Genomic DNA, 15,109 nt, shown 5'->3' on the forward strand with positions numbered 1-15,109 from the left:
ACGCGCTATCTCAGAGTGATTAAAAGTATCAGATGTTGGGATTAACCTTCCTATCAAAGGGACATGTAGGAGCTGCGCCTACTAAACCACAAAAGATAAAGTTATGCATTTAAGAATTGAATGTAATTCTTGCAAAGTTTCTCTTTTTCTTATAATTGTAAATAAACACATTTTCTCAATCAAGTAACTTATAGTATTCTTTATTAAACTTATTTCAGTTTATAGGAATAACAAAAAAAATGCCAGTTTTATCTTTGTTTTAATTAGTCTTGAAAGACAAAATGTTGATGTGCAATAGTGGCACAACTCAAAATAAGGGTTGAATTTAAAAGTCTGTGTTACAATTCATTAAAGGCTACCTAACGCTTTCTCTATGTGGCAAAGATTTAACATTAGCTCTTAAAGTACGCCTCACAAAATGTTATGTATACAGTGTACTATACTATGGAATGGAATCATGGACGTTAAATCTAGACACAATGAGACGACTTAACGCCTTTGAAATGTGGACCTATAGAAAAATTATGTTAGATAGAGTTACGAACAATGAAGTACTGAGAAGAATAGGTAAAGAGAAGGAAGTTGAACTAACAATTAAAGAAAGAAAGCTACAGTATCTCGGACATGTGATGCAGGGCGAGAAGTATGGCATCCTGCGACTCATAATGCAAGGAAAGATAGATGGCAGAAGAAGTATCGGAAGAAGACGAACTTCATGGCTCAAGAACCTGAGAGAATGGTTTGGATGCAGCTCAAAACAACTTTTTAGAGCTACTGCCTCAAAAATTAAAATAGCTATGATGATTGCCAACCTCCGTAGCGGAGATGGTACCTGAAGAAGAAGAACGCTTTCCCAAATACACCAAAATTTTTTTTTCGAAAATCCCAATTCGTGTATTAAAACAAATAAGACAAAATTATTGGCACACAAACTTTAAACCCCTGTTTTAAAAAATTACCAGTTTTTGTGTTGTGCCACTATTGCATACAGCCGACGATTACCACGCTAATTTCTTTAGCTTCCGCTATGTTAAGATATAAAGAAAGGCATAAATTCTTAATATCCATTTTTGGATAACAGAGAAATTAAGAAAAAAACGATAAAAGCTTCCTGTATCTATACAACTTCATGAAACAAACAACATTTTCCCGAATAAGCATAATTATTATCCCCTGTTGCTATGTCGATTAGATTAAAGGGGTGAGTGGAGTAAATCTAATTTTACTCTATTTAACTCTATTATATATCGTATCAGAGCTACAATTTTAGCTAGGGAATAGCAGATTCCATTTTCCTATTTAGTTTCTATTTATAATTCAAACGAATTAGTATTGATAAATTAAAGTATGTAGATAACATAATGGTAGGTATGAGGAAAATATAAAAAAATGAGAGAAAAAGCCGTTTATATATCCCACCTCCGCTAAAAAAGAGTCACAACTCAAAAAACGTTGTTTTGAGAAAATTTATGTTAACCCATTAGTGCCCAGATTGTTTTTTGGCAGTTTTAATGTGATGCTAATATTATTTTGGGACCATTTAAAAAAAAAACATAAAAGTAAATGAATTTACGCATTCTTCTTTTTCTTCTTCTTCATGTGCCTTGTCCGTTCCAAACGTTGGCAATCAACATGGCTATTCTGACTTTGTTTGCGGCAGATCTGAATAGTTCAGCAGATGACAATCCGAACCATTGCCGCAAGTTTTGGAGCCACGAGTGTCTTCTCCTCCCTGGACCCCTTCTGCTGTCTATTTTCCCTTGGACGATCAGTTGTAGTACTCTATATTTATTGTGTCTCATAACGTGACCCAAGTATTCCAACTTTCTTTTCTTTATACTTATTCCTACCTCTCTCTCTTTACCTATCCGGCGTAGTACCTCTTCGTTGGTCACGTGCTCAGTCCAGGATATACGTAATATACGTCGGTAAGCCCACATTTCGAAGGCCTCTACTTTTTTCATCAATGTTGCAGTCATTGTCCACGCCTCCATTCCATATAACAAAACCGGGAATACATAACATTTCAGAAGTCGAATTTTGAGAGGTAGGGTGAGGCTTTTAGAGGTGAAAATTTGCTTCATGTTAGTGAACGATGCTCTTGCCTTTTCTACTCTTATACGTATTTCCTTCGCTTGATCCCAATTTGAGTTAACTGTTGTTCCCAAGTAGATGTACGAATCCACGTGTTCAATTCTTTCATCGTCTAATATCAGTTGCTGTGGTGGTTGTTGGGTTTTGCTTACTAACATCCATTTGGTTTTTGTGATATTTAGTCTGAGTCCGTATTGTGCACTTGTTTTTTGTATCTTACTCATTAGGCAACTCAGTTCCTCCATGCTACTTGCTAGAATCACAGTATCATCAGCATACCTTATGTTATTAATTATTTCTCCATTTATCTTTATGCCTTCTGTGCTTTCCTCCAGCGCTGTCTTAAATACTTCTTCTGAGTATATATTAAAGAGTATAGGAGACAAGATACAGCCCTGTCGTACCCCTTTCTTGATCTCAATTTTATTGGTAAATGTAGATCCTACTTTCACTTTAGCTGTTTGGCCCCAATAGAGACTCGCTATTGTTCGAATATCTCTGTAGTCGACTCCGATCTTATGGAGAACTTCAATTATCTTTTCGTGCTTTACGTTATCGAATGCTTTTGCGTAGTCTATAAAGCATATGTACACGTCTTTGTTCATATCTCTGCAGCGCTGGATAAGTACCTGTAGACTAAAAAGTGCTTCTCTTGTCCCAAGAGAATTCCGAAACCCAAACTGCGAATCTCCAATGTTATCCTCGCATTTTTTGCTTATTCTGTTGTAAATAACCTCTCTGTATGCCTTCGAAATGTGGTTAATTAGACTTATCATCCGATGTTGATCACAAGACTTTGCTTTTGGTTTTTTCGGTATGGCAACAAAAGTTGTCTCTAGCCAGTCTTCAGGAAACTCCCCGCTGTTATAAATATTGTTAAAGAGTCTGACGAGTGAGTCTAGAAATTCACTGTTTGTTTCGCACAGCATTTTCAATACTTCCCCATATACGTTATCCTTGCCTGGTCATTTGTTATTTTTAAGACCCTTTATAGCATTCTCCACTTCTGATTTTAGAATAGAAGGGCCAGTATCATCATTGCTCAGTGTATACCCACTAGGACGGTCATCATTAAACAGTTGTTCCACATAAGTTTCCCAGATTCTAACTATTTTGTCGGGGTCTAGTTGTAGATTTCCATTATCATCGCATAGCCCTTTCGATAAAATATTGTAGCTTTTCTTTGTTGTGAGTTCCTTTATCTTCTTATGCATATTGTGATAGTCGTATACCTTTTCGCACTGTTCGATTTCTTCGCATCTCTCCGAGAACCATTTCTCTTTAGATTTTCTTATCTCAGCTCTAATTCGTCTATGGGTTTCGCGGTATTTGACAGTATCTTTAGTTTTATATATCCGTCTCTCTTCCATCATGTCAAGGATTTCTGCAGTCATCCAGTCTTTCTTTTTTCTCTTATCAGGTAGTAAAAACTTAGAGCTTGAAGTCCTAATCTCTTCTTTAATTTCACTCCACTTTTCCAGCGGTTCATTGTTATTTTTAAGGATTTTTGATATTTCGGTATTTAAATTCTCCTGCATCTGTTGTTTAATATTATTGTTGGAAAGCTTCCTAATATCTAGCGTTTCGGGCCTGTTCTTTGCATTTGGTTTTTTTAACTTTACTTCAAACTTACATACCACCGGATTGTGGTCTGACGCTACGTCCGCACCCGGGTACGTTTTTACGGCTTTGATGGAGTTTCTAAACCTGATTGGTGCAGCGATATAATCTATTTGATTTCTGATTATTTTACCAGGTGAGTCTGCCGGTGATTTCCAGGTATAGAGTCTACGGTGCGGGAGCTTAAAGAGAGTGTTAGTAAGTACTAGGTTGTGTTCTTGGCAAAATTGAACTAGACGATCTCCTCTTTCGTTTCTTTCACCAAGTCCGAAATTTCCCACTACCTTTCCTGTTTTGCCTTGTCCTACTTTCGCGTTGAAATCTCCCATTATAAGTGTTATTTCATTCTTTTTGGTTGCCTTAATTAAGATTTCTAGTTGTTCGTAGAAGTCTTCCATTATTGTTTCCTCTTTGTCAGCTGTAGGTGCGTATATCTGTGTATTATGTTCAAATCAAATGGGGACGCATACAGCTGTAAAAGAATCATTCGGTCTGATAGTGCAATGTAGGATTTTATTGACGATTTTAAACGAGGTGCAACGATTATTCCAACTCCATGATTGTGTTTAGGGGTATCGTTACCAGAGTAGTACATTGCATGGTCTAGGATATTACATTCTCCCGAGTTGGGCCAATGAGTTTCACTGATACCCATTATATCGATTTTGAGTCTCTTGACTTCTTTTACGATGTTATGTGCTTTGCCACTTTCGTACATACTTTTAACGTTCCAGGTGGCGATTTGTAAGCATCTCAATTTAGGTGTTTTACTCTTCAAAATTGATTTGTTGTTGCAAGGATTTCGCATGATGTCGACCTGGGAGGCCTTGCATTCTGAGTTTAAGTATCCTCCCTTGCCGGATCTTGACTTCCGAAGTCCATGATCAGTAACATATTCCTTATCACTACCGAAAGCCATGAAAATTTTCCTGGGGAAATCCATAGGGATCTTTAATGTAGTGGTTTCCCCTTGCCTTCTACATCCTTATGCCGTTGGCCAAATTTTGGTTCATTCGCCTTCGGAGCCGATTTCTCAACTCCAGGACAAAAGAGTGCCCTACCACTTACCAACTCATCCGGCCGAAGCCGTTGGTCAGCAAGTGGGAGATCGCTTATACCGGCAATCGCTCGGTAAAATTTTCGCCATATCTGGCTACCCTCACTTAGTTTAGCCTGCAGACCAATGCAGTTGCCCGGGGTGTGGCACGTGGAGCCATAAGTGAGAGTTAGTTGTCTTATGAGGACCAGTTATCAAGAACCATCTCCCGTCTATGACGCTCGATGTGGTCGTTCCGATAAAAGGTGCTACCTCTATAACACAACTCTACACCCCTTACACGCATTCAGATTTATAAATCACTCTGTATAAGATGTTAGGTTAGGAGCTAATGGGTGCAAAAAATACAAAATATATCTATAAATAGTTCTATTTATTTAAAAACTAAAAATACTAAAAAAGGAATTTAAACATTTTGGTTTGTGTGATAGGTAACGAAACAATCAATACAAAGAACTAACTTACATTTTTTTACACATCGTGCAAGTTGAACTTTTGCAAAATCTTCCAGCATAACGTCTTCTTTTGTCGTTTGGAATTTTATTCACTAGGTGTTTCATCCTTTAGGAGCCCGCTAAAAATATTCTGAAGAGAGAAAAACCAAAGAAACAGAAAGAATGGATGAGTGACGAAATTTTGTTATTGATGAATTCTCGAAGACTATCGAAAGGCAAAAATGAAGAACAGTATAAGCAAATTAACACAGAGATCAAAAGAAAAATCCGCGACGCTAAAAAAACGATAGTTACAAGACAAATGGAAGGAGATTGAAAACTTGGAAGCCACATATGATTCGTTCTATCTTCACAAGAAAGTTAAAGAAATGATCAACAATAGAAACAGGAAGCAGACAGTACTTATAGACCAACAAGGGAACACGATAATGGAAACAGAGGAGAAACTAAAACATTGGCAGACATACATAGAAGAACTGTTTGACGAACAAAGGCAGCATCCTTGTGATAATTTTCCATAGGAGACAGGTCCAGAACTAAGCAAAGAAGAAGTAATGCAATCGGTGAAGTCATCAAAGAATAGCAAAGCTCCAGGACCAGACGAGCTACCAGCGGATATACTAAAAGATCGAATCCATTTGTTAGTAGACTTATTTAACAAGATTTATGAAAACAGTATAATTCCTGAAGAATGGCTAAGATCAACCTTTGTCCCTCTTCCCAAGAAGGCACATGCTAAGCAGTGCAGTGATCATCGCACGATCAGTCTGATGAGCCATACCTTAAAAATATTTCTCAAAATAATTCACAATAGAATTTACAGAAAATTGGAAGAAGATATCGGAGAAACTCAGTTTGGATTCCGGGAGGGATATGGAACTCGCGAAGCATTATTTGCCTTTAAAATCTTGACACAGAGGTTTTTGGATGTGAATCAAGATGTATTTGCTTGTTTCATTGATTACAACAAGGCATTTGATAACGTCAAGCATAACCAACTTTTAGAGATCTTGGAAGCTAAACAGTTAGACACTGGCGATATAAGAATAATATCTACTCTGTATTATAATCAGAAGGCAGTCGCACGCATCGAAAATAGCACAATAAATGAAATTTAAATTAAAAAAGGAGTTAGACAAGAATGTGTGCTGTCATCAATGCTATTTAATATCTACTCGGAAGAAATTGTGAAGAAAGCATTGGAGGAAGAAGAGATTGGGATAAAAGTTAACGGCCAACCAATTAATAATATTAGATACGCAGATGATACGGTTTTAATGGCGGAGACAGTAGAAGACCTGCAAGCCATTTTAAACAAGGTAGTTGCAGCTAGTGAAGAGAAAGGGTTAACATTGAACGTCAAGAAGACGAAATTCATGATTATTTCAAAAAAACAAAGATTGAATGCAAACTTGTACATTCACAATACCGAAATCGAACGGGTGCACAAATATAAATATTTGGAAGCAAGCGTTAATAACAACAATGACATCACAGAAGAAATAAAAACTAAAATTGGAAAGGCTCGAGCTGCTTTTGTTAATATGAAGGACATTCTGGGAAGTCATGACCTTAACTTAAACCTGAAAATGAGATTGGTTAGATGCTACATCTTCTCGATACTGCTGTACGGAGTAGAGACTTGGACTTTAAACAAGAGCAATACCGATAAACTAGAAGCCTTCGAAATGTGGATATACAGAAGAATTTTGAAAATACCTTGTACAGACGAAATAACAAATAGTGTAGTTCTTCGAAGAATGAACAAAGAACGGGAGCTGTTGATCACCATCAAGAGAAGAAAGTTGGAATCTCTTGGTCATGTGATGAGAGGGAAAAAGTACCGATTGCTCCAGTTAATTATCCAAGGATAGATTCAGGGTAAACGAAGCGTGGGGAGACGACGTATATCTTGGCTGCGCAATTTAAGAGACTGGTTCCAGTGCATATCTAACCAATTATTTAGAGCAACAGCTTCAAAGATACGAATAGCAATGATGATTGCCAAACTCCGTAGCGGAGGGGGCACTTGAAGAAGAAGAAGTTTCATCCTATTATATCTAATTTCATCGGCTACTCTTTGCGCATTAGAAGATTGAGATAAAGTTCTGCCAGTACCTTTGGTATACATAACCCTTCAAAAGTCTATTTGGAACATATAAGTTTTGTTTGATTTTCGATACAAACACCACGCGTTATTGACTGAAACATCAAAAAGCCATGTTAACAATGCCCAGTACCATTTTCTGCTTCTAGTTTGAATCATGTAATGCCCAACATTCTGATCCATTCGATCAGTACCCACCCATTTTTTTGTTATACTCTGCAAGTAATGCTGGTCTGCTAACTTGTATGTGCTTTTTTCCTTTTGTGAATAACGTTTAACATTTGTTATTGGATTGATGTCATATCTATTTGAAGCAATGCAAATTACGAAATTATCGACCAACTTACTTCAGCTTACAACTTCTAGGACAGCATTTGTCTTACTAATAGTACTTTCATATTATCCCTTTTCTTTTTTCTCATAATCTTTTTTAGCTAATAAAGGACAGCTCCTAGGTTTTCCTCCGTATCGAAGGCTCGCGGACTATACGGGGACGAAGGCAAGTGAAATGGGAACTATAAGGGCAGGTATTTGGTAAGAATGGAAAAGATTCCAGATTATCAGGTAGTTCTTCTATCATTTTCACCAGTGGTGATGCTGCCTTTTTAAAGTTGCTTTCTATGTCAATATCAGCAGTTACAAATTTTCCTTGATATATCTGAAATCAATCAAATAGCCCATCACTGTATTTGGGTACCAGACTTTATTACAAAATCGTATATTTCAATACTTATAGAATGTTCGTCTTAATAATGGAGATTTTTGAATTGTGATTCTTTTTTAACGGAGGTGTGATATAATTATTCGTTCTATCTCTTTATACTTTTGTACCTACTTATTTTTCATTATATTTCCTTACTTCTTTCATCTGTAGTACTATTTCTTCTGTCAAACATTATTTTTTTAGCCTCTGACCTGTATTGTCTCAAAATTTCTTGAGCAGGTTTCAATTAGTGCTACTTGCATATTAACATTCACATTATTTTTTAATTCCTTTTTGATTTCATCGTTTATCAGCATATTTATGGGTATTAATAGAGATTTATAGGTATTAATTATAATGGATTGTTCTTCTTTTTCTTCTTTTGGCATCATAACCCTGGATGGGTCTTTGCCTGTCTGGCTATGTCCTTCCATTCAGATCTCTCTTGTGCCCTTCTTCTCCATTGTCTTATGTTCATTGTTTTCAGGTCGTCTTCCACGTCATCCAACCATCTCGTTCTGGGCCTTCCTTTCTTTCGCCTTCCTATGGGCTTCCATTGTATAATGGATTGTGGTCTGAGTAAACATCTACTTCAAGATAAGTTTTTCTATAAGTATGTGAAGGAGACGTATATATATTTAAGGATTTCCACAGTTTTCACTGTATTCCTTCACTCAACCGTTTTCTCCAATTTTTCCTGTTTAGCCAGTCCCCTTCCTGTAGGTTTCTTCTACTCATTGCTTCGTCCACCTTATCTCTAAAAAATCTTCGGGGTCTGCCTCTCTTTCTTTTTCCTATCGGGCTCCACTCTGTTATTCTATTTATCCACCGATTTTGGTCTGCTCTTCTGACATGTCCGTACCAGGTTAACCTCTTCTGTTCGATGTAGTCTATTATGTCGGAGTTTATTTCCATTCTCCTCTTAATCTCCATGTTATTTATTCTATCTCTTCTTGTTACTCTGCAGCTTCTCCTTAGGAATTCCATCTCTGTTGCTCTTATTTTGTTTTTGGTTTTCTTATTTATTGTCCAATTTTCACACCCATAAGTGAGGATACTTCTTGTCATGGTATTATATATTTTTTTCTTTGTTTTCATGCTGATGTTCTTATCCCATAGTACCGGGTTCAATTTTCGTATGCAGCCTCTTGTTTGTCCTAGTCTATTTTTTATATCTTCCTCCGTTGTTCCTTTGTTTGATATTATAAAACCTAAATACTTATACTTGTCTGTTCCTTTGATTTGTTTACCTTCGTCTATTTCCAGCTGTTTTATTTCTGTATTCTCCGTTGTTAGGTATTCAGTTTTCTTGAGGTTTATTTCCATCCCATTCTTTGTATATTCCTGCTCCAGTTTTATCATCATAAAACTGAGGTCATCCTTATCTTGTGTGATCACTATTTGGTCGTCGGCAAAACTTAGCGTGTATAGATATTCGTTCCTTACTGGTATACCCATTCCTTCGCACTTTCTTTTCCATGGTTTCAGGGTTTTTTTCCAGGAATATTTTGAACAGGGTGGGGGATGTGGAGCAACCCTGTAGTAGTCCCTTTGTCGTCTTAAATGGACTGCATATTCTATTGCCCGCTTTGATAGCTACTTCGTTATTCTTGTAGAGTGCTTTTACCTCGTTTATTAATCTTCGTAGAACTTCGATGTCTTCCATTGCTTCCCATAGCTTGGTTCTAGGTATTGAGTCATATGCCTTTTTAAGATCAACAAAAGCCAGATGGACGGATCTATTTTTGGCCATTCTTTTTTCTATTAGTTGTTCGACCGTGTAAATGTGATCTAAGCATGCTTTCCCCGCTCTGAAACCTGCCTGGTCTTCTCCGATTTTATCTTGTATATATATTTCTAATTTTTCCTTTATGGTCTTTCCATACAGTCTGCCTATAGACGATATAATGCTGATTCCCCGATAGTTTTCGCAATTTTTTCTATTTCCTTTCTTGTATATTGATGTCATATATGCTTGGGTCCATTCTGCCGGTAAGTCTTCTCCATTCAGTGCTCTCTCAAACATTTTATGTATCATACGGAATAACTTTTCCGATCCGTTTTTTATCAATTCATTTGGTATTCCGCCGGGACCTTCTGCTTTTTTGTTCTTTAGAGTTTTGATCGTTCTTTTTACCTCAGCTAGGCTTAATTCGATTTCGTCATGTGTGTAGATTTCTATTCCGTCTATTTCTGATTGTTTCAATTCGGGGCGGTCTTCGGTTAGCAATTTTTTATAGTATTCTTGCCATTCGTTTTCTTTGATTTGACCGATCTTGATTTTCTCTGTCTTATTTCTTTGGAGCGACTTTAAGATGCGCCATGACTCTGAATTTCTCGTTCCTCCTATGTGCTGTTCTATCTCTGTGCATGTTTTTTCCCATCTTTCATTTTTTTCTACTTTTTCATTTTGCTACTTTTCTTTTCACTTCTTTATTTTTTTTTTCTGTACAGTTCCAATACGTTTTTTGTGTTCAGGTATTTTATATGAAGTTAATTTTTCTCTTTTATGCATGTTAGTGTGTCTTCGGTTAATTTCGTAGTTTGGTGGGTGTATTTTTGGTCCACTTCTCCAAGAGCTTCTAGGGCTGCTGTCTTCATGCAGGTTTTTATGTGTTCGTATGTTTGTTCTAATGATTCATACCGAAACTCTTTTAGCTTTTGGTCCAATCTTCGCTTATATAGGTCTTTTATTGAGTCTTCTTCTAATAAATTGATTTTGAATTTCTTTTCTTGTGTTGGAGACGTCCATGTATATAGTCTTCTCTTAGGAAGCAGACTCACACTATTTATTTCGCATATATCTCGGATATATTTATTTTAGTTACTGCCCAAATATGTTATTATAATTATTATGTTAGTATTGATTTAAAAAGATCTCAAAGAGAGAAAGTACCACATGTTTTATTTTGCGAAAAACTCTGCGTTGAACTTCAAATAAGTGTTTAAACACTCTGAGATAGCGCGTGGCATCCCATTTGTTGCGATTTGTAGCCATAAATTTTATATTTTATCGTCCTATATTTTCCTTGTTCACTTTAAGTAAGTGTTAAACTGCGATTTCCTGTCGTATGCTAATACCCGACTCTCCCCTACAATTCTTAATAACAGCTTCATGAATAAAACATTGCCAGTTGTATGTAAATATAATAAAGAACGGTCGAGAAGGAAAGCAGATAATGTTATATAATCGAAAACATATCAAGATTTTTCCAAGGAAAACAAAATTCCGCAAAGTAAAGAAATGATAAAAAGGCGAGTCTGTTATTAAAATAAAAAGTTTCAGAACTTCTTTATGTCCAGGAGTTTTATGGCAGAAATTTTTATCGGGATCGGGAAAGTGGATGGATTTTTTATATGCTCTACTTTGTACTCACTTCTGTCGTTACTAGCGAAATTGTTAATTCACTTAAAATTATTGCTCTTAGCGAGACGGAAAATCAGCGGCAGTGGAAGTTAACTTTATACAGGTAATTGATCATCATTTTTATGACTTAAAAAAGATGCTTTATCTTTATTACTGTAGGTATACAAATAAAGTAGCACAAACTTTGCAATACTTTGTTTCTAAATTAACTTACAAAAATAGGCAGCTTTAATATAATGTTTGACAGTACCTTGCTTACTTGTTAAACCTTGAGTAATCGGGTATGTATATGCAAAATACGTGAGGTCCAGTTTTTATTTTACACAATACATTAGAAAAGATATAACCGAAAAATATAAGAAAAAGGTCGAAGCCACAGAAATGGATGCCATCAGAAGATCGATGAGAATATCAAGAGCCGACAGAATACGGAATGAAGTGATAAAACAACAAATGGGTATAGAGGGCACTATAGTTGAGGATATTGAGAGAAAACAGCTCATATGGTATGGGCATGTGAGCCGAATGGAGGACGAAAGATTGCCTAAAAAAACGATGATGTGGCAACCCCCAGAGAAGAGGAAACGAGGAAGACCACCACAGAGCTGGAACCTGGGAGTTAGAAAAGCGATTAGCGCTCGAAATCTGGACGAAGACCTAACTCAAGACAGAATACAGTGGCGTTTGGGAGTCGGACAACGTCGTAAGACGTTATAAAAACCGAATATATATATAACATTAGAAAAGATTACAATAAAACTATTTGATATACACTCTGGGATAAATTAACCGGCCACCTTAAAATGGGTAATTTTTGATGTCTTATATCTCCTAAGCCTATTGTCCGATTTAAGTGATTTTTTTAATATGGTATAGCCTTATTCCTGGATAATATTGTTATAATAATATGGTTGCTAAAGAGGTAAATTTTCATTGTATACCGGGTGTACGAATTAAACTCTGTTTTTTCTTAAAGTTTGCGTCACCCTGTGGAATATTCTAGCATTATAAAATATTGAAATTAAAGTCTAACTATAGCCTCGGGTTTTCTCAATATTTTGTTTTTTGATTCATTTACTTATGTTGGATAATACAAAAGTTAGGGAGTTTAACAACTTGCCATGTTTTCATCAATACAGACGATTTAACTCACCAGCAAAATTAACCCCACCACCTTTATAATTGTTTTGTTTATATTACCTGCGACAGTTTGTTTCCTAAATTTATGTCATCTAAGGATATTTGAAATATAGTCGTTGTACGACATTTTTGCAAATCTGTTTCCGTGTTAATAATAATTCTTGAACAATTTGTAATTAAAATTAAATTTGTAATTAAAATTAACAATTAAAATTGTAATTTTATATAATTGTGAGCGAATATTGTTTAAGTTGAAATTTTAGTGCTTATTTAATGTTTGTGATTTTAAAAATGCCACTTGTTCCAACTGGTGCTGCTAGGGCAGTGGCTTTAGTTGATGCTGGTTACAGTCAATGTCATATCGCTGGTATACTCGATGTACCCAGAACTACGGCACAAGATGCCATCAGACAACATCGTACAACCGCAGGTCAGGTCAAGGCCGAAAACGATGCAATTCAGTTCGAGATGACCGCTTCAATGTCACTAAAGTATTAAAAAATCGCTTTTGCACCACTCCTGAAACTCGTCTGGTCTTTTCTTTAGGTGAGAAACGTTAGTGTGATTAAACAATCGATTAGAAGATGACTGTCAGAAATAAACTTGTGGGCTTTTCATCCAGCTCGCGCATCAGTTCTGCTCCCACAACACCATAGAGCTAGACTTCATTTGGCGCGAGAATAGGCTAACTGGACTATGGTGGGATGGAAGAATATACTGTTCTTAGATGACAGCAGAAAAGCCCAAAAAGTTCCAGATGGACGCCAACGTGTCTATAGGCGTCAAAATGAAAGGATTATTGTATGCTCTCTAACCGAAACAGTGGCTTACCGAGGAGGGTCAATAATGATTTTGGGAGGTATTTCTTACGAAGCGCGTACCGATCTTGTTGTGTTTGGTAGAGGCAGTGTGAATGCCCAAGTATACGTGCAAGAAGTTCTCCACGACCATGTCATGGCTTTTGCACCATTCATTGGTGATAACTTCAGACTAATGCATGACAATGCACGTTTGCCCTACAGTAAGATCTACCCGTGAGTACGTCGGTAATGAGGTCGGGATTCAAGTTCTACTATGGCCAGCACACAGTGCCTATCTTAACCCAATTGAGCATATCTGGGACAACCTCAAAAGATGGGTAAGAGCAAGAGTACCAGCCCCTGCATCCTTTGAAGAGCTGAAGACAGCTGCGGTAGAGGAGTGGCACAATATCCCCCAATTTAATATCCAGGATATCATGAATGGATTGCCAAACCGGCTCCAAGAAGTACTAAGGGCTACAAGCGGCAACATCTATTATTGATACCCAATTTTTTTTTCAATTAGACTTTGATTTACAAAATATTGTTAATTTGAATTTTCTTCGAAGATTTTATTCATTGGATTTTTACTGTAACAAATGACTTTTTTTCAAAAAGAATATTTTTTCTCTTCCGCGGAGATAAAAATTAATAAAAAAACATGTCTAGTTGTTAAAGCACCTAATTTTTGTAATATCCAACATAAGCGAATCAATCAAATAACAAAATGTTGAAAAAGCATGAGGCTATAATTAAGATTTAATTTCAGTATTCTACAAATGCTAGAATTCCACAGGGTGATGCAAACTTTAAGAAAAAAACACAGTTTGATTCGTACACCCGGCATACAATGAAAATTTACCTGTTTAGCAACAATATTATTATAAATATATTGTCAAGGAATAAGGCTATAACATATTAAAAGAATCACTTAAATCGGACAACAGTTTTAGGAGATCTCAGAAATCAAAAATTATCCATTTTTAAGGTGGTCGGTTAATTTTGGCCCAGAGTGTATGTACAATCTTTTTTTTATTTCATTTTAAACCCAATGATAAAATAACATCTTTAAGAAAATGCAAAAAAAGTTGCATACAAAAATGAACTTCTCTTATATTTAATAAACAAAATTCTAATCCTAATTTAAATTTTCATTGCAGTCTTCGCAAATCGGTTTAACACGCTCAAAGTATAGCAATTTTTGGCATTTGACACAAAATATCGTGTTTTTCGATTTGGAGAATAGGCGCAACGACCTCGTGTATTTGGACGCGGAGGCGTTGCATCTGCATGTACTCCGCTTAATTTTTGGGTGATATTTCTGATATCCTTTTGTAAATGAGGCACTCTTGATCTGGTTAGCATGTTCTCTCTTGTCAAGGCTAAGCCAATTGATTTCAGAAACAATCTTCGTTCCGAAATTATGTCGTTTTCATTAGCATTACAGTTATGTATGACGTGAGAGTTTATGCCTGCAATGTCGAGTAAATTATAAAAAATGCCTATTGGCCATCTTCGGGTGTTTCTACGGCCAACGTTATAAGCCGCACATTTCTGATTGACTAAGTCAACGTCCGACTTTTTATTGTTATAAAAAGTAATAATATTGGGTTTAAAGGCATCTCCAGAATCTTCATCAATCGAGTCATCATAGTGAAAAGATGATAACAGCGTCACGACTTTTTTCTTTGGGATATACGACACCAAAGTAATAGATTTTAAAAATGCAAACATAAACGGGTACTGCGGTCAGTTGGGATCAAGAA

Source organism: Diabrotica undecimpunctata, chromosome 8, assembly GCF_040954645.1.
Source record: "Diabrotica undecimpunctata isolate CICGRU chromosome 8, icDiaUnde3, whole genome shotgun sequence".
Taxonomy (NCBI): Eukaryota; Metazoa; Arthropoda; class Insecta; order Coleoptera; family Chrysomelidae; genus Diabrotica; species Diabrotica undecimpunctata.